The following is a 19316-nucleotide window of genomic DNA, read 5'->3' on the forward strand; positions in this document are numbered from 1 at the left end:
ATTGTGCATATATATCTTGTTAAAAGAAAGCACAATGTAATAAATATGTTTGTTTTCAATTAAATTTGTACATTTCGAAAGGTTCTATTCATGGGCTTGTAATATTAAAACCTGGAAAAATTGGATAACTCTGATTTATGCCTCAGGTCTGCCTGACTCAGCTATAGGTTTGTGGTATTATGGAGCCTTATTTATGGTTGTGTTTAGTTGGGATGAATATGAAATAGGATTCATTTCAGTTTTTCTGTGTAAATTTGATTTGTGAAAAATGGCCTTCATGTTTATGTTCATCTTGTGTGCGTGTTTAACATTTTTGTTGCTATCTATGTGCTGGAATGTCATGAGGATATGTGAGAGATTATTTGTGTATGGCACAAAAGTGTTGCCTATATCATACTGCCAATTCAGTCCAGATGCATGAAAAGTCAACAGCCTAATCAATTTTCCACTTGCGCAGACTGTAAGGTCTAGTGGAACATGCTCTGGGAGCCCCTTTGGGACTCTTAACGCAGGCAAATTGAGACGTTCTCACATAATATATGCTGAACCCTGCTGAAATGCTGTGGCCATGCTCCGATCCTCGCTGTTGTCACATAAGAGCCTTGTATCGCGCTGCCTGAAGGGAGTGTCTTGGCGTATTGATTTGCAGGCAGAAGCAGTTTCATGGATTACTTGCAATGCAACTTCTTAGACAGTTACCATCACTTCTCCAAGCCAGTACAATTCCTAATTTATTCTGTGAGCACACCACTCAGCTTGGGCTTCTTTTGAATCTTCTTTGAGCTCAAATGTAAAAATCAGCTGGGGAATTGTACTGCCTGCAACCCGCCTGTGCTTTGATCATCAGTCTCGACAGTCCAAGACAAGCTCTTTATGACCAAAATCTGACTTTCTAAAATGTCTAATACATAGACAATGCCACTCGTTCTTACTGCACTGATGTGGCCTATGATCTGGATTAAATCATTATGATAGTGCTGACTGTAGCAAGGACTGCAATGGAGAAACACATAGCCCCTGTCATTATCCAGGGAAGGAAGGTTTAATTTTGTTTTCACACTAGGAAAAGTGTAGCATTGCTATTTTTGATTTTAAATTTTACTTATTGTTGTAAAACATTTCTTGTTCACTACTGACATAATAGTAGGTAATGGTTTGAAACACAATTACATATTAATTTTGCCAAAAATCACTAACTTCTATTTCTGCTCATCCACCATTATTGTAGAAGCATATTTTCAACTTAATTAACTGCAATCATTTGATGAAGATGATTTACTTTGATAATTGACTTCAATGTGAGTATCAATAATTGTGGGCATTGTAGTAATAGAAATGGTAGGTTTGTAATGCTCCAATAGCGCCTCCAACATTCTTTCAGTTTTTTGCTGAAACTGCAACTAAAGACAACTCTCACACAAACAATCAGGACAAAGTGAGTACGTACTGTATGTGAAATGTGCTCCAAATAGCAGGTGCAGGGGAAGGAAGAAGCAAGCTGAATGTGCTATGATTGAAGGAATAACATTTGTTTTTTAATATTGCACTTTGCTCTACTTTTCCATTTTGCGTTTTGCCTTGTTTTGCACATTTTAAAATATTTTTCAGTGTGCTCGTAATGTGCCTTGACACATTTTCTCTTAGCCTATATTACAAATCTATTACAACAACATTTTATTTGTTTCGGTTTTCTGGTAACAAGGCTTGCATGTAATTTATAATGTATTAGACATTCCACTGACTATTAGAGTCTACTATTAGAGTCACCATGGAAGCATTTTAGAGCAAAGAAAAAAAAATGAACAGCCAGTCTTTAGTAGTGTTGTTATGACAACTCTTCTTGATGGTTACCATGACAGTTAGCTAATTATTGAATGTACATATATAAGTTGGATATAAATAGATTGCTAATCACCACCATTGGGCAGTAGCACAAACAAACACACACACACACACACAGGCCACTTTTAGGTGCTTCTTGTTGTGTAATGTCCACATGGGGGTGAAAGAAAGACACAAAGGCAAAGGAAGGTAACTTCCCACTTAAAGATTATTATTTAAATGTAATGACAAAATCGAAAGCAGGGCCAGTTAACCATAATTTACTACAGGCAAATAGACTGACTGCATCATTGTCTGTAACAATTACCTGATTGTATCTATCTATAACATTGTAATAAAAAATAAAAATAACAATCTAGGCCATTGGATATTTTTTTGTTTTATTTTTATGCATACTATGTGTTCCATGCTTGTTTGTTTGGTTAGATAGTTGTACTTACTGCCCCACAAAACATCTTCATATTATTTTATGTTTATGTCATTTTATACTTTTACTCTAAGATTGATATTTTAGATAGGAGTACAATATATGCATACATGTAATGTGATGATAGCTGGTGTGGGTATGTAACTGAGTTATACAACTGAATAATAATAATAAGTAAAAGTAAAATAATAAAAAAATAAGTAAAACAACACTTACTAGGCCTCATATTGCTCACTGACTGTGTTGGTATATATGTTGCCTTTTACCCTGTGTTTTCTTCCCACATCTCCAATAAAGAGTAAGGCATGAAGTGCACTTACTAAATTAAGCTATTTAATCCACCTACTCTGCTGATGTTGTATTATATTGGTACATTGTGTACAGTATATTGGCAACCATTTCAGCACAGAAGAAGAAGGCTCAAGAAAATACTTGTCATTCACACCCACTATTTCATTTCAGTTTGTACATGCATGCACACAGATACATGTGATTTTTTTGAGATTATTGCATGTCTACGTGCCTGAAATGTTATATGTATAGTATATAATGTATTATACATGCCTGCATATATGTATATGCTGGAGCTATAAAAAGTGCGTTCAACACAAGTTAAAGTCATAGCATGCGCTTTATGAGGCATCCATCTCAGGTGTTCATTGTAAGGGCTCTTTATTTTTCACGGCATGATCCTGGCCTATTTAGTTTGTGGTCAGAAGGCAATAAACACAGCGTTGCAAGACTGAAATAACCCTCTTCACCATCTAAGTCCCCCCTGGGTTATCAGAACAAAAACATAAAGCACCGTAGTGTAATGCTGTAAGGGTGTATAATTTATCTGCCGGTTGTGAAGTAACACACATTCAAGAAAAATTCAAATGCCATTAGTATTTGAATATAGAAGCTGCATAAGAAGCAAGTAACTAAAACATAAACCCTGCAAACTCCTTTGTTTATTTTTTGGGCTATACATATAGGTATGCTAAAATTTCTCAATCAGCCAATATGTCACATGTTGTGTTTTTCTTTTGATCTCTCACTCTTACCTTATATTGGTTAACTGCATGTCTGGATATCTACGAGTTGCATGCATACTAACAGTGGAGACAGAGTGCATTTACACAAGGGATGGAATTACAGTAAAGCTTATGAAAATGTTGATGCCTACTTCTACAATGGAAGACTACAGCAATAGTACCTGGAGAACAATACATACCTAGCTAGCTATCTTTTTCTAATGTGTTTAGATCCAGCCATCCATTATAAAGATCATACTTGGCCTGTATTAGTAATAGAAGTAGGAAAGCCTGTAGTAGCCACAGCACTTTCATGACAAGGCAGGTGCACTTTTTGATTGGCTATAACAATGTGCAAGGCAAGAACAAAAATTCAAGTGTGTCCATCGCTCCAGAACCAATAAATAGTTTGAAACCATTGCAACACTAAAAACCAAACCAAACTTTTCACACAGAGAGAATAGCATTCATTGAATTGTGTTGCTTTGCTTTGGTTGTTGTTACAGCAGACAGAGTTTTTTTATTTATTTATTCATTTTTTAATTTAACAGAACACCACACAATGATTGAATGCATTGGATATGTTTATTCCTAAAAAGCTAGGGCTCTGGTAGTCCACTTTAACTGAAATGAAGAAATCAGGGATCCAGATTGTCGATTATTATTGGACACTAGTGTAGATTATTGCAGCTTTTTTGTTTGGGATGCACAGGTTCTAGCTCCAGATGGTAGTTAAAATCTCAGAGAAAGCATGAATAAAAACTGGTTCAGTTGTCCTGGAGCATTTCATTTTTCACTGGATAGCAGGAAATGTGCATTCTTTGCTTCCCTTGGTTCTGCCCTACTTTGCATCATGTATAACGGTCAATATGTGGACTTATTTCTGTTGATGCATGCATTCTGATGAAAAGGTTGTGAGGGTGAAGTTCCTTGCTCCCTTTAGTTTGTAACACACATTTGGTTTGTTTGAAATATTGTTTGTAAGGAGCTGACCAGAGAAAATATTTGTGTTCTTATTCTGTGTCCAGAAATCTACTATGACTGTAACCATTTTAATGGGCAGATTATTCAGCAGTTATTATTCATTATATCCACAGTACTGTAAAAAATATTTCCTAAACTGGTTAATCTTTTAAGGGCTTACACTTTAGGGACATTATTAAGCAATAAAAAAGGATTCATAATTAAAGCTTCAGGAAACTGACAGCATAAATAATGAGGGGCAGTGAGTAGTTTGTCAAGCTTCAGGCATCAACATAATGCGATGTGTTGATATTATACCCATGCCAATCCTTTAAATAATTACTGCACACTCGCTGAATAAAAACACTTTTTAGAATATTTATATGGTGTTGGTGGCAAAAACTTGGATGGAAACCAGGTATCTGCAAATGAGGACTTGGTTTTACCTCAAGGGTAGAATCACAATGGCAAGAAAACTCCTTGCTGACTTACGTGAAGTTACCAAAGTTATTCCCTTCTCACACAATTCACCATTTACTGGCCTATAAATAAATAATGTTATGCTAATCGGATCAAAGGGCTTGATTACAGGTATGCATAAAATAAACAAACTACTTGTAATAAATAGTGTCCAAGGTTATTTGAATACTATGAGTTATGAGTTGTTGTTTTTTTTTTTTCATCCTTTTTCCTTTGTATGTTTCTGTTTAAGGAAAATAAAGCTTTTTCCAGGAAAACTCAAAATCCTATTTGTTTAAGAAACTGCACATCTAAAAAGTGTTCCAATGTACTAAGCTATAGATGTCCACCAAGGGAAACTGACAACTTTAAGTAGCAGTGGTCATTGTTTGACACAATTGCCATGGATGCTCTTTTTCATACCTTTACACTGTTTTTTTCAGTGCTTGTGTTCCTTTGGATTTTGGGAATTAATAATTTAAAAGATAAATGAGCACTGTTCTACATTTTATGGAATTACAGTTTGCTTTAGTGGATTTTTTCATCTTCAACAGGGTTACAGTTCCACACAGAGATGAATACTTCAGCCTTTTGCAATGTTTCACAGAAATGGATAAACAAAGGAATTTCAAAGGGACAAAAATATTCAAACAAAAAAGGAACTCTGCTAAATTATTCATCCTTTCAGCTGTAGAGAACAAAAGAGCATGGCAAATTTGAAATGTGCTTCTTGTTGTTTGTTTTAAACACAGATATGTGTTTGGGGTAGTGTGTGGTAGTTTGGAGCTTGTGGTCTTGCGGTGTAATTAGGACATTCCCAGCAGCTGACACTGCAGGGAATCCTTAACAGTGTGTCAAATGAAGGAGGAGGAGGATGACTGATGATGAGACAGCCAAAGCATGGAAACATAAGTAGCCATCGTTCCTGCTCGATATATATATCGTGTCATCCTGCTGAGGACGACTGCATGCATTTGCCTTGTGCAATTATGCTCGGGCAATAGGCAGAGCTCCCTTCACCTTGCTTTGACTCGTTTGGTTTAATGTGTTATGACGCCTCCTCCTGTCTTTCCCCCTGATGGACCCATGGTCCCAGGAGACGTACAAGGGAGCCGTGGGAGGTTTCACCTTCAAGTGTCTATTGCGATATTTATTGCATGTCGCTCATTTTGTGTGTTTTTGGCTGAGCGGTCTGTAAGATTGTTGGCTGAAGTATAGTGCGGTTGCACACTGCCATTGTCACGGTGTCCTGTTGCCTTTCCTGCTCATTAACTTTTGCAATTATTTCCTCCAGAGAAGGATGAGTGGGGGGAAGAGGGAGCTATGTCTTTGCTAAAAGATATCCAACGGATCAATAAAACTGCACTTCTAGGAGTAATTATTGGCTACCCATTTCTCAGTGGTCCCAGTGGCTAATTTGCTAAAGAACAGTCTTGGAATCTATAATCTATTTCTCTTCTACATTCTACAGCTGTGGTAAAACAACACCAGCAGATAGGTTAGCCATGACCTCAAGGTCAAATACCTCAATATTTGTCTAATTCCTGTAGAGTCAGAGATGATTTTGGCGAGCGAGATTAGCTCGTTTTTGACCACCTCTATCCATCATGTTTCTCATCTGTCACAGATATGTGCTCCTGAGCTGGGCTGTCAGGCAGAACGAACTCACAGCTCCAGGCTTAAAGCTGAACTCCTTTGTTACCCCTGACATGTGGATATCTTTGCTAACTGTAACTTCAGTCAATCAATTTGTAGGATTTCATTCATATAGGTCTGTTCACCTAAGCAGAACCTCAAAACAATAAATTCAGGATGCACATATAATTCAGGGCTAATATGTATGTGAGTGTTCGACAAACACTTTGTTTGTCTGGTCCCAGAAAGTGATGCAATATACAGAATCAAGCAGGTCACATCCAAATGACAATGGATCGTTTCACAAATAAATGGCAGAACAAGGCCTACAAACCCCAACCATGTCCAGATAACACAACCAGAAGTGCTGAAAGACTACCGTCCCTCACTGTCAGGAACTTTTCAGATCAGGCATGTTGTTTACAGTGATTATTATTAGAAATCTGAATAGGATACCAAAGCTAGTATCCTGCAAAAATCATATTGTTAGTCTGAGTGGCTTAAACCCATGAAGGGGAAGCCTTCACCATCACAAAAGTATACATATAGGATGGCATATTTCATGCATGGTGATGATAGTATAACTTAAGCTTCTTAGGATGTTTCAAGCAGCCTTTCAGCATAGTCTGCCTTGCTAAGCATTTCTGTGTTCAGCCTGTGGCCAGCACATTTTCTCAAGTGACTTTTAAAGAGAGAATTCAGAGGAGGCTAGAATTTAAATTGAAAGCGTGAACAAATGTGCTCCCCAGATGCTGTAAAACTCTTTCAGAACATCAGATGATGGAAAACCTGGACTCTGTGAAAACATAAGGAGAGAATGAAACCAGCATAAGCAGGAACATGCTCTGTTGTCTAACTGTGTCTTGCTGTGAACTTGTCTGTCATGTTTAAGTTGAGATATTGTATTTCCAAAATGTTCAAGAAAATGTTAACGTAGTGATTTTCAATAAAATTTGATTCTTAGGCAGCCATGAATAAAACATGTCCCCATGCCATAATAATAATAATACCTTTCATACAACAGTTTGCAGTCTAAAGTGTATACGGAGAAAGATGAATGATAAAACACAGTAACTTTAACACAGTAAAACAATTATAAATGACAAAATAATTAAGCGACAAATAGAATATTAGTATTAGGTTAGATCTTTTGGTGGGCATCTCCAAATAATATTTGGATGTTAATTCAATAGCCAGTTATATAGTTGCAAACAAAAATATGTTTGCCCCAAACCCAGTTGAGGGTAGTTTCTCGGTCTTCTGTGAAAAAGCTACTAGAATTTAATTTTGCCAGAACACTGAAGGGTGAGTTTGACTTGCCTCATTATGATTAAGATCTCCTCACCATGATGCTTGCACAACAAAATAAGGGAGTCCAAGTGCTTATGTTATTCTGAAAATATACTTACTCCCTACGCACCCATTACGCCCACAATTAAACTGTATTTCAGCTCTACAGAATTTCAGTTAATAGAAACATGAAAGTATTTGGAGCCAAATTGCTGGGTATGCTCGTGTAACTGCTTGTGTTCTTCTAAGAAAAACCCCCTAAATAAAAGAAAACGTGCGGCGTGTGCAGAGTTTAAGGCCATTTTGTTTCTCGGTGAGGTGGTCTCTTGTATAGTATAATGCACCGTATTAAATTAAAGCATGGATCAATGCAGGATGCCTTGTGCATTTACTCCCCTATTAATCTGCACAAGGAAGGTTTCTGAATTACTGTTGAAAAGAGAGCAGTTCAACACAATTTTTTTACAAACTTCTGGAAAGTCCTCTCAATATAAAAATTGGATGTTTTTGGTTCCTGATGCTGATTGCTTTCTATTGAAGTGACTCCTGGCAGGGAAAAGATAAGAACGCTTGTAGAATACCACAGACACATAAACACTATTGCAAGTGTTGTAAGACAAGATGTTCAGAATGTTTCTTCCTTGTCTCCACTGGGAGAGAAGACTGCCATTAATGTTTCCTGAAAAGCTGATTGATCACTCCATCAAATAAAACACAAACCTGCCCACCTTGGAAACAGACATGTCCTTCAATATGCATTGTATTGGCACACCCTTCATAGTGTCTCTTCAATTCCTACTGCTTGGTGAAAATAAACAATTAAGAAGGAGAGGTGTGAAAGACATTTCAAGGGCAAAATAATCTTCTTCCTTCACATGGTATCTTCCCTGAGGAGACACCATTTGCACTGGCAAACAAGCAACAAAGAGCAGAGAACAGTGATCAGTGGAAATGCGTACGTTAGGTGATAGTGAATTTCAGTTGCCTAGAATAAGGACGCCTGGCAAAACAATATACTATTGTAATTTATGATTTTGAATAATAGTGTAATAATATATTGTTAATCTAATTGTCTGGTCTAGATCATGTCCTACTTGATGATCTTGTGTTTCAGTATTTTCTGATCTAATGTTTTGCAACCTCAGTCCTAACTGTAAATAATCAGTGCCACCAGTTTGTTTCCACCACGTGACATGCAGGGATATAAACTTGTATTGCTATGGTTATCCTCCAGGAGTCCCCATAAACACTCCAACATTACAGTCAAATAACTATTCATACAATTGAGACGTTTATAAAAAACAATTAATTGAATTAAAATGGGGAGGGACAGAGGAAGGAGAAAGAACATGGATGGAACATGGAAGTTTAAATGCTACGAAAAACAAGTCTTTGAGTAAACAAATGAAGCACTATTTGCCTGGTACACTAAATACTGGACTGAGTTTCTTTTGTACAACTTTTTGTAACAATAGCATTTAAAAACTGAGAAACTTTTATTAAGTTCTGAGATCAACACCGGGGAGGAATCATCTAGCTCCCACTTCCAAGTTTGGAAACTGTAATGCCCAGATTGTAGCACTAGAAAGTAGTATTTTATCAACTAATTTCTTTAAAGTTGACAAACTTATGAACACTGTCAATTTTTGAAACATTTTCCAAGCCGGAAAATGTGTTATATGGAAAATATTACACAGTAAAATGTCCAATGTTAATTCAACTCTAAGAGAGTACATATGAGTCCAATTGGGACCAGAGTATGCACAACTCTGGTCCCAATACAAGAACCATACAAGAACATGGTTACACAGCAAGGTTCTTCTCAGTCAATAAAACTAATCTCTGTACCATGTAAAATCAGATGGTGAAGTTGGTATTTTGCTGCAGAGTACAATACAAAATATGTCCGTTTTTATCCCAGATTCATGGAAATGGAGATGGATATCATAGCAAACACCATTATGCTGACAGTGCTGAAGGCATTATTGGGGGATAAGTGTTTGGAGACACAGCTCTTTTTAATCACTGAAAATGGCTAGAGTCTTTTTGACATAATCTGGTGGTATGAAAGTGACATCACAATCCATGAATGCAATAATAAAATTGATAAACTTGCAAATAGATATAGTGCATTTTTCATCAGATGAGACACAGCACAGACAAAACAATAAACCACCAATATGTCAAAACTTTAAATGGATTTTCTGAATAACTCACAACGTATTATAACTCTTTTCAACTCATCAACCAGCTCGGGTTTTGACAAAAATTGTAGATCCAAGCTGGGTAATTACAAAATATTTGCCAGTGTTAGTGGGTGAATTCTAAGATACAACTGAAAAAACCCTGAAAAACCCTATTCAAAAGGCAAAACTCAAAGTTGACATAGAAAGATGTGAGTCTTCCTAAGGACAAATATTCACCAAGCATTGTGCATAAATGACAGAAGAGAATGATAAACAACTGGCCATAATAACATATAATGACTGAGTTTTCATTTGAACTTTGTTCATGACATTCACCACTTTTATTTCATTTACCTTTTTTGTTTCAATATATCTCAGCTGCAAACTATTTTCTTATTATGGATATATTTTTTTAAATTGAACTTATATGTGTTAAAGTTAAATGTTTTATAACTGCTCTCATTTTTAATGTGATTATTTCCCTCTGCTTCCACAAAAACATGCCCCTGTACAACGTTTAAAGGCTGCAGCATATCTATGGTAGTAAGTAATCAAAGTGAATTTAACATGTGAATGTTGCTTGTAAACATTGATGTCAATCATCGCCTGTGCTTAATTAGTGGCAATTACTTTACAGCAGTTTTGTAAATATTGAAATGTGCTTTACTCCAAGAATTTATGTATTTGTGTGTTCTTGAACTCCTGATAATGTAGAGGAACGTGAGTTCCAGTCCCCACTGCTTTTCAGAAAAATTATAAACCATCCAAACTCACATTGCAAGAGAAATCATTACTCAAAATGTTTGAAAACAAAGTAAATCCAGCAATGGAAATGATTACTGAAATACCGTATATCACAAGGAGAGATAATAAAAATGAATTACAGGAACAATTTTAAGACGAAAGTAAGTGACACTAAGCCGTATATATTGATAGGTCAAGGATAGACTGTTCAGGAAGATCTTACGCATGTTTGGAAGCAGATGAGAAACAAACAGTGAAAAGAGCGTGGTTATGTCTAAGAGAAGTGTTTGAAAAAGACTTCTTGTGTGTTCAGGGGTTGATCAAGGTGCAAGGAAAGCATGATGGTTAAGGGATAATGCTTAAAGGAGAGAGAGAGAGAGAGAGAGAGAGAGAGAGAGATGCTGATGAAGGACTGTTCTCCAGTAACTACAACGTTTTGTTGTCCGTTGTTTTTTTTTTTTTTTCTGGTGAGCAAGGTCAGTAGAATAAACAAGGTATAAATTTACCTATTTCGCTTGAGTTGCACATCATCCCAGAAACAACAATGTACAAATGTGTGTTCACAATATTAACACAAGAGTAAAATAAAAGCATAATAATGATAATACAAAATGACAGAACAGTTACTTTCATTTTAGATTTCATTATACCTACCTGTGTTTTTGTTTCAGTATGGTGGGTGCCCATTTGAAGCTAACATTAGCCTTTCAAGTTAAATGCATTTCTAGGCGCCAATTTAATTGAAATGTCAATGTTGATGAAACCTCCATTTCTTGTTTAGTTACCCACTTTAACAAAAGAAGAATGTCTACCAGTTTAATTGGAATGTCAAAGCAGATGAAACCACTATTGCTTATTTAGTTACTCTGAAAGAGAGAATGTTTATTAAACAAGTTTAATTAAATATGGCACTTTTAATAAATGTGTGTACTGTATTTACTGCCAACATGTTTATTAGCCAAGAGGCCTGAAATTCTGTGGTACATGGTCAAGAAAACCACTTGTTTGCCTTTGTGCTTCTAAATTGAGAGACTTATTCTAGTTGCACGATTGTTTCTGCTTCATTAGTTTTTGATTGTAGGTATGTAGGATGATCTTTCACTGACTGGCTAGCTTGCTACCTCACTTGTTCTAAGTTGAAACAATGACTAGATTAAATTTATTTGTTTATTTATTTATAATGACGAGATCTAGCCCCACTCTCCCACTCAGCCACTCAGCTCTGGTACATGAGTAGGCTTAGTGAATAAGCTTCACTGGTAGTCACACAAATCTGAGAAAACATGATGGCAAATGTTCATGGGCCATTACACAGAGTTCCTCCAAATATGAACTCCCATAAGAAAAAAAAAACTGGCATTAGTCTATGTTAAAAATCTGGGGGTGTAGAGCAAATGTTGCCCAGTTAATTGCGGAAAGCAGCTTTGCGAAGGAAGAACAACAAGCACTGTTTTCTGCCTTAGTGCTAACTGGGACAGGACAGACATCAAAACACAAGCAGGGGGTGGGAGAACTCAGCAGGAGGGAGAGAGGGAAAAGTCAAGAATAAGAATAGCTGATCCGTGCCACTCCCAGCCCCAGGGGAAGGTGACTGAGACAGGGGCACACAAATGAAAGAGCACCCATAGGAGAGCCAGGCTTCAGGAAGGGCAATGGGGACCCAGGGTGAGGTGGAGTGCAGTACCCACAAAAAAAAGTACTCGGAGGGGTAGAAAGATATATGCACTTAGCACACTGCTATTCTTGGAAGAACAAAGCAGAATATAAAGAAATACATCCTTACCTGAGGGCCAAATGAGAGTGTCTGTGCAACAGCACTAGACTCAGCGAAAAAACTTCACTAAAAATCACACATCTGAGAACAGACCTGGCATTAATGTTGTGATAAGGAAAATAAATAAATAAATAACTCTTACACTGCGCATACACTGTAAAGTCTTCTTAAATTATTAAAAACTACTGCTGGGGTGCACAGAAGTTCCAGGTAATCTCTGCTTGTTGTGATTCAACAACAAAGTTACACCAAAACCAAAGCATAGACTGATGAAAAAATATTTATGTTAAAAATGAAACGGACCATTTTTCTACTTTCACAATCAGTTTCAAGTCAATCTACAATGGAGAGACATACAAAGACTATTTTCAGGTCAGGGCACTGGTCAGGGGCAATGTGCTCTCTTGGTTTTTTCTGCATACAATACCCCCTTTCAGCCTGCTGTCATTTGATGATGTCATGTTTTTACAGTCGTACAGGCTGACTTATACATCTGTGACCCTGGGAGACCTGAGCAAAGATCACTGTGCTTGAAAGGCAAGGTAATCAGTTGAAACGGCCCGTAGTTTCAAACATACAAAGAAATGAAAGGTTATGCCGTTTTAGTGGATTTATTTCCGCTCACCACATGAACAGGCTGGGTGAAAAATACACCCAGGGTAATTTCCTGGATTCTTTGTTTCCACCACTCTTGCATTGTAATTCAGTCTACCCCAATGCTCTGACCGAAACAATGTATAAACAGTTTCCCATAGGCTGGCTCAGTGACCCTTTCCCATTTATTCATTTCAAAACTCATTGCCGATATCTAGATTTTTTCTTCTTTTTTTTCCCCCTTCTGCCATCATCCCCTGATTTGTGCTGGTGTTTGAGCCCTGCAGGGAGATGACAGCTGCAGCAGAATATATGGCTTATAATTAGCCCTGCTTGATCATGTACTGTCCACCTCCCCTACCGTTTGCCAGTCTGTGGCCTCAGGGTGGCTCTCCTCATGCCACCTTCCTACCAGCCTGGATATTTTATTAAAATGCCAGCAGCAATGCGCGGAGCCGCTAAGCCTCACAAGGAGACATTTATCTCTAAATTGCTGTGCCCTCTGAGCTGGTTTCTGCATCAGTGGCAGATCTGAGAGACTTGCGAGATTGCCATTTAGTACAAAGTAAAATGTGTTCCGTGGCAGTTGAAAGTATTGAACTATGAAAGACATAGTTTTGTTTAATTGTGGATGAAGTCAGGAATGATTTTAATACAAATTCCTCAGAACTCCCTTCTTCATTTCTTATATGTAAGACAATTGAAGTGTCTCTTTTGATGTGTTTTGTTTTGATTCTTTGTCCAGCCATGTGATTAAACCTACTAAAGTCATATAAACTATATCACAGTTCAAATATTGTAGTAAAATTAAATGGCTCTACACATAAATGCCTACCAATTTTATGGTGTTTGGATTGTTGTAACATATTAATGTATACTCAAAAGCACACACCACCACAGAATCACCCATGCATATTGCTGCTGCTTATGCCTGGGTGATTCAGTGGTGCAGTGTACTTTTGAGTATACATACATTTGGGTGACCCAATACATGTTTTATCTTCCAGGCAAGGGAAAAAAAATATTGATGCAAACAAAATACTTTCTATAATATGTCAGACGACTACACAAGAGCAACCGCAAGCAATCGAGAAGAACAAGTGTTGATAACTTGACGTGCCCTTTGTTTTCCCAAGCTACTACTTGTATTTGAACTATTATTCTTGTGAGTGCAAAAACAGATTTGATGGCAGTAGGCAAGAAGCAGGCAAAAGCAGAGCCTTGTTATTTTTATTGTATCACCAAAGCCTGTGAGAACATCACAACCTCTTCTGAGAAACATTAGCAGAAGACATACTGCTTTTGCAACCTTCACCTGTGTTGTCAGGTGAACAGCTTTTCCAGTTTTTTTATCAAGGGACAAAAGTCATTGTCTACAGTCTACAGTCATTGTCTACTGCTGGAATATGGTCTAACATGGTAGGAATTGGCTAACAAAGATTGACCCTTTGTATTTTTCTTAGAATGGTTCATTAGCCCTGTAAATACAGTTTATTTTCATTAAGTTTCCTTTGAATACATACATTAAAATAGGTACCAGTAAATGAAAGTTCTGATTTGAATTTTAATCCTTTTATGTGAACATGCTGAAATGAAGATGAAGTGTATATAAAAATCTGAATCATATAGTAAAAACAAAATACCGAGCATACCGTAACTGAAAGTGCCAAACTGTTGGCATGCAGAAATTATATGTAACTCACCTATGGTTCTGAATATTTTAACAGACAAAAATACATGTTTATGTATCAGATGTGGAAAAACATTTTTTTCTGACATGCCTTGTTTCCCACAAATCCACCAATGTCCCCAGCACTGAGGCCAAAAAGCCTATCATTTAAAAAGTATATTAAATATCTTGAAAGATGATAGAGATGGTACAGAAATACTGAATATTTTTATCAGAGTTTGAACAGAAAGTCTTAGATTGCAACTAAAATGTCTGAGGGAGTATCTTTTGGAAGAATGGTGTTCTATCCCTCCAGTAGAGTTCTAAAGACTTGTAGAATCTATGCCAAGGTGCATTGAAGCTGTTCTGGCAGCTCGTGGTGGCCCAACACTTTACTGAGACACTTTGCGTTAGTTTATCCTTTAATTAGTCACCTGTCTGTAAATATGTATTGATAGGTTTGAGCAATTAAGGTTATATTTATTATAACCCTCATTGTCTGATTTATTCTGATTAAGTGTTTTTTTTTACTTTTTTCTTAATACACACACACGCACACGAACACTCAGACTCTGCAGCAGTTTCCAGATGGCTACATACAGAGTTCAATCATTGTTTGTAAGGATATACAATAGCTGCAAATCAAAGGGGTGTCATCAGCAGCAGACCAAATGCTGTCCTGGGTATGGTCATGCCTGGCAAGTGTCACTCCTCTGACCAGGACACTTAAACCCTCACTTGAGGCTGTCTTGTTGAGATTCTGATGGAGCGCTTCCCGATGCACTTGATTGCAAGATTTTTTTTTTTTTTTTGGTGTACAAAATGCGACTCTGCTTAATTTATCCAATTGCTATATTACAGACACATAAACATGGGAACAATAAACTAGACTGTTTTTAACTGTTCACCTGTGCCCCTGAGAATAAATGATGTGGTAGTTACCTTTATTTGTATGTTAGGTGATACCTATCTAATGATTTTCAGTCGACGACATACTGCTGAGCAGAGCTCTCAACAGGCAAGTGCCCAGATTGTGTTACCTCATTTTGGAGTGGAAGTCAGGACATACAGCCACAGACACCCTGTCTGGAGCCTTTGGCAATTGCTTTCATTGATTAAGATGGATGCCAGGGTGTGTGAAGGACATTTTTACAAATGGAAGCTGAAATCAAAACCATGGATAAATAGTGTGTGCAGGACAGCTTCACACCCAAGTGATTGTCACTTTGGACATTCTGTTGAGTGGTGTCTTCTTTGTGATTGAAAACTGTCAAAAAATAATTCCAGTTGGTCCTCACACCCACTCTATCAAAATAAAGACAACAGTTCAAATAAGGAATCCATGACAGGTCAACAAACTATGCTTTTTTAACACTGAAATATAGTTTTGTGACCCAAGCGAGGTGATTAATTATTTGTACCCCTGCCAGCAAACTATTAAAAGCCCAGGAAGATGGAGGGCGTTATAAAGAATGCCACCAACCAAAAATGCATTGTACCTCTTGTCTCTGAAGAACATCAGTGTCTATAAGCAACGGCTTAAGTGTGTGCAGTGCATCTGTGCATTTCAATTGTTCATAGAATGTCATCCTACTTTGTAGTCAATTCTATTATTTTCATCACATATCTGTCATTCCTTACTGAAGATTCATGTTCAAGATTTCTGCAGACTGTCTGCGCCTCTCTTTCAGGGAATGTAATCAAGACAGGTCAATGTGCAAGATATTCACTCTCCACCGCACCGCATCACCTCCGGGCAATTACAACTATGTAAATATCACAGAGTGCTCCAGAACAGCTGTCTGTGACTAAGCATTTCAGATGACCTTCCTTTCCCCTCAGCTCCTTCACATGGGTTTGGAACTTCATCGTCAATGTAGCTGTACCGCTTGAGCGCATTCATTTGATGCCCAAGCCTGACCTGCACTCATCCTCCATTTTTCGCCTTCACTGAGGCAAACTGAAAGGCATAAATGCCCTGTCAAGCTCCAAAAGCAAAGATATCACCTGCAAACCTGAGAATATTTTACTTAATCGGAAATGACTTTCTTAATGAATATCCTTTGTAAATTTGTCATTGAGCATTCAATTTTGTTAGAGCTGGTTTTAAGTTTTTCGTGCTAAAACATCAATAGCATTGTTATATTTCCATATATATATATATATATATATATATATATATATATAGTAACATATATAGTTATACAAACTTATAAATATAGTAATATATATAAGTCTGTGACCTCCCATTGTAAAAATGTACTGCATTGACATTTATTTATATACAGTATGTCCTTTCTTTTGTCCTTACAACATATACGTTCATATTTACACTTTTCATCATAAAATGAATAACCATGGCCTGTTCAAGGCCTCATTTGGGCAAATTGAGTGCATTTTCAGTGCAATTTCAATAATATACATTTGAATTCTGGCTATTACAGAATCATTCCTAGCAAGATGAATTTGAGTAAGTTAGGACAATATTCAACTCTGATATCTTAATTAAGTCAATTGTTCTTTAGAGTTGTTTAAAAATTCCCTGCTGCAGATGAGTTTGTAATGTTGCATACTGATGTGCATAGGTGATTTCCTTTGAATTGTTGACCGGTATGCATGGGATGGGTTCAATAAGGTCAACCATGTGCATTAAGAGCTTTCCATGCAGTTTAAATATGAAAAATTAACACATTTTGGATACATTTAAAGGATTAATTGAAGCAAATTACCCTATGGGATTAGATTGTTGTTTTCCTGTGGTACTTCAACTCCAGAGGACAGCACATACTTATTGATTTTGTAGTTAAAGTTCACCCCAGCTGGATATACTTGGATACAGAAACCACACTGCTGTCCTTCCATGGCCCCCGCCACTTTGAGGTTTTATGCCAAAAAAAAAAAAAAACTGCTGGAATGGGAGGCTGCTGCAGGAGCTTCAGGCTGTGAGCTGATTTGCTGATTCTCACTGTCTGTCAATATCTGCCTTGACAAGCCTCCCCCTCCCTGTGAAATCTGCAAGAAAGCCTGTCGAGCCGCAACTCCCCAAGTAATGAAAAGGACAAATGTGCAAAAACAAGTCCTCTTGCGGCTGGTACATTTTCCCTGAAATCTGAAATCAGGTTGCAATGTTTTGATTTTGATCCAGAACCTGTAGTGTGGAGGCAAACATTTGCAACAACACTGTTCTCTGTGGAAGGTCTTTTTCTCCAGGTCTAGACACAGAACAGCATAGCAGTGTGTTTATGAATGAATTACTTATATCTTCTTATACTGATGAGTTGCTGCTACATCAGTGCTAAGAAGTGAAAATAGATTTGAAGGCCCACACAATAAAAACTATGCACATATGATGTCAGTCTAATAATAATAATAATAATAATAAGAATAATAAGAATAATAATAATCACAGAGTAAATTTCTCTGCAAAGTTGCAACCTTTTGAAAATGAAAAGCACTCAATCTACCCCACTGGAATTTTTAAAGATTATTAGCCTACAATATAGATTTTCAAATACGTTTTAACAGTAAAAATTGCAACAGACTAAAAGCTTATGTAAAAGACAGCAATCATAAAGGCTGAAAATGGGAATTTTGTTCCCGTGCCAGCCCATGAGAGCAGTATAGGTACTGTAAGCATGAACCTATTATTTGAAGCTTTTTACTTTTTTTTTTCTTTTTTAATGACGATACTCAAGAGACATAAGTGAAATGTTGTATAATTTGTCTTCAGTCGCTATTTGGATTGCTTGGAACTAAGGAGAGAAGCATAGATTAAGGCTTTATATTCTAGCATTTAAATAGCAACATTTGCTACCACAGTGTTTCGTTGAACAGCACTTCAAGAAGATGCGTTGTTATTTCTTGTCATTGCAGACAATGGAATGTTAGAACAAAACCTACCAGGTGCCAATCAAGCTGTGGCTGATTAAACACAAATCCACAGATTCATCATGTTGATTGACACCACAGACTGAATTTGATTGGGCATATAGTTTTAAACATCCCCTGACTCTTTCAACTAAACTGAGATATTTTGTCAGACATTGAAATGTCAGTCACTCTGCTCAGAAGTGCTGAGCTTCTGAGCTTTGAGAGCTCCAGCTCTCCTTATTCCAGGCCAGTCTCTGTGAATAATCCAGGTAGGGATCCTTCTTTATGTTCTGAAGCTTCATAGATTGCAATCAACCTGCATTCAGGCCTCTACAAAGCCTACATTTTAAAACCATATATATATATTTTTCTCATCCAAATGTCAATTGCATCATTTTGAAATCCACCTTTCAACTGTGTCAAAAAAACATAGTTGAAAGGTGGCTTTTAACATGACGTAATTGACATTTGAAAGCCACCTTTCAACTGTGTAAAAACATTTATCACCATGAAGTCATTTTATTACCTCGGTTACCATCGTTACTGTACACAGGGATGAAACAAATGTATTTTGTTATTTCACATAATACAAATCGTTCTGTAAACCCACTGACATCTATTACCAAATCAGCTTGCCAAACAGCTTGCTACATCACTTTGAAAACAGTGAAAACTGCTTAAAAATAAAGGTCACTATTCCGGGGGCTATAATTTACGACCAATTAATATTTCAATAGAGCAATGTCAACTGCAAGGGGGCCCATTCAATTTGAATCCAGGTGGTTTGCCATTCATGTCACATAGCACATCAAACAGCAATTATGTGCGTTCTACCCATAGCGCCTTC

This window comes from Anguilla rostrata, chromosome 1, assembly GCF_018555375.3.
Source record: "Anguilla rostrata isolate EN2019 chromosome 1, ASM1855537v3, whole genome shotgun sequence".
NCBI classification, from domain to species: Eukaryota; Metazoa; Chordata; class Actinopteri; order Anguilliformes; family Anguillidae; genus Anguilla; species Anguilla rostrata.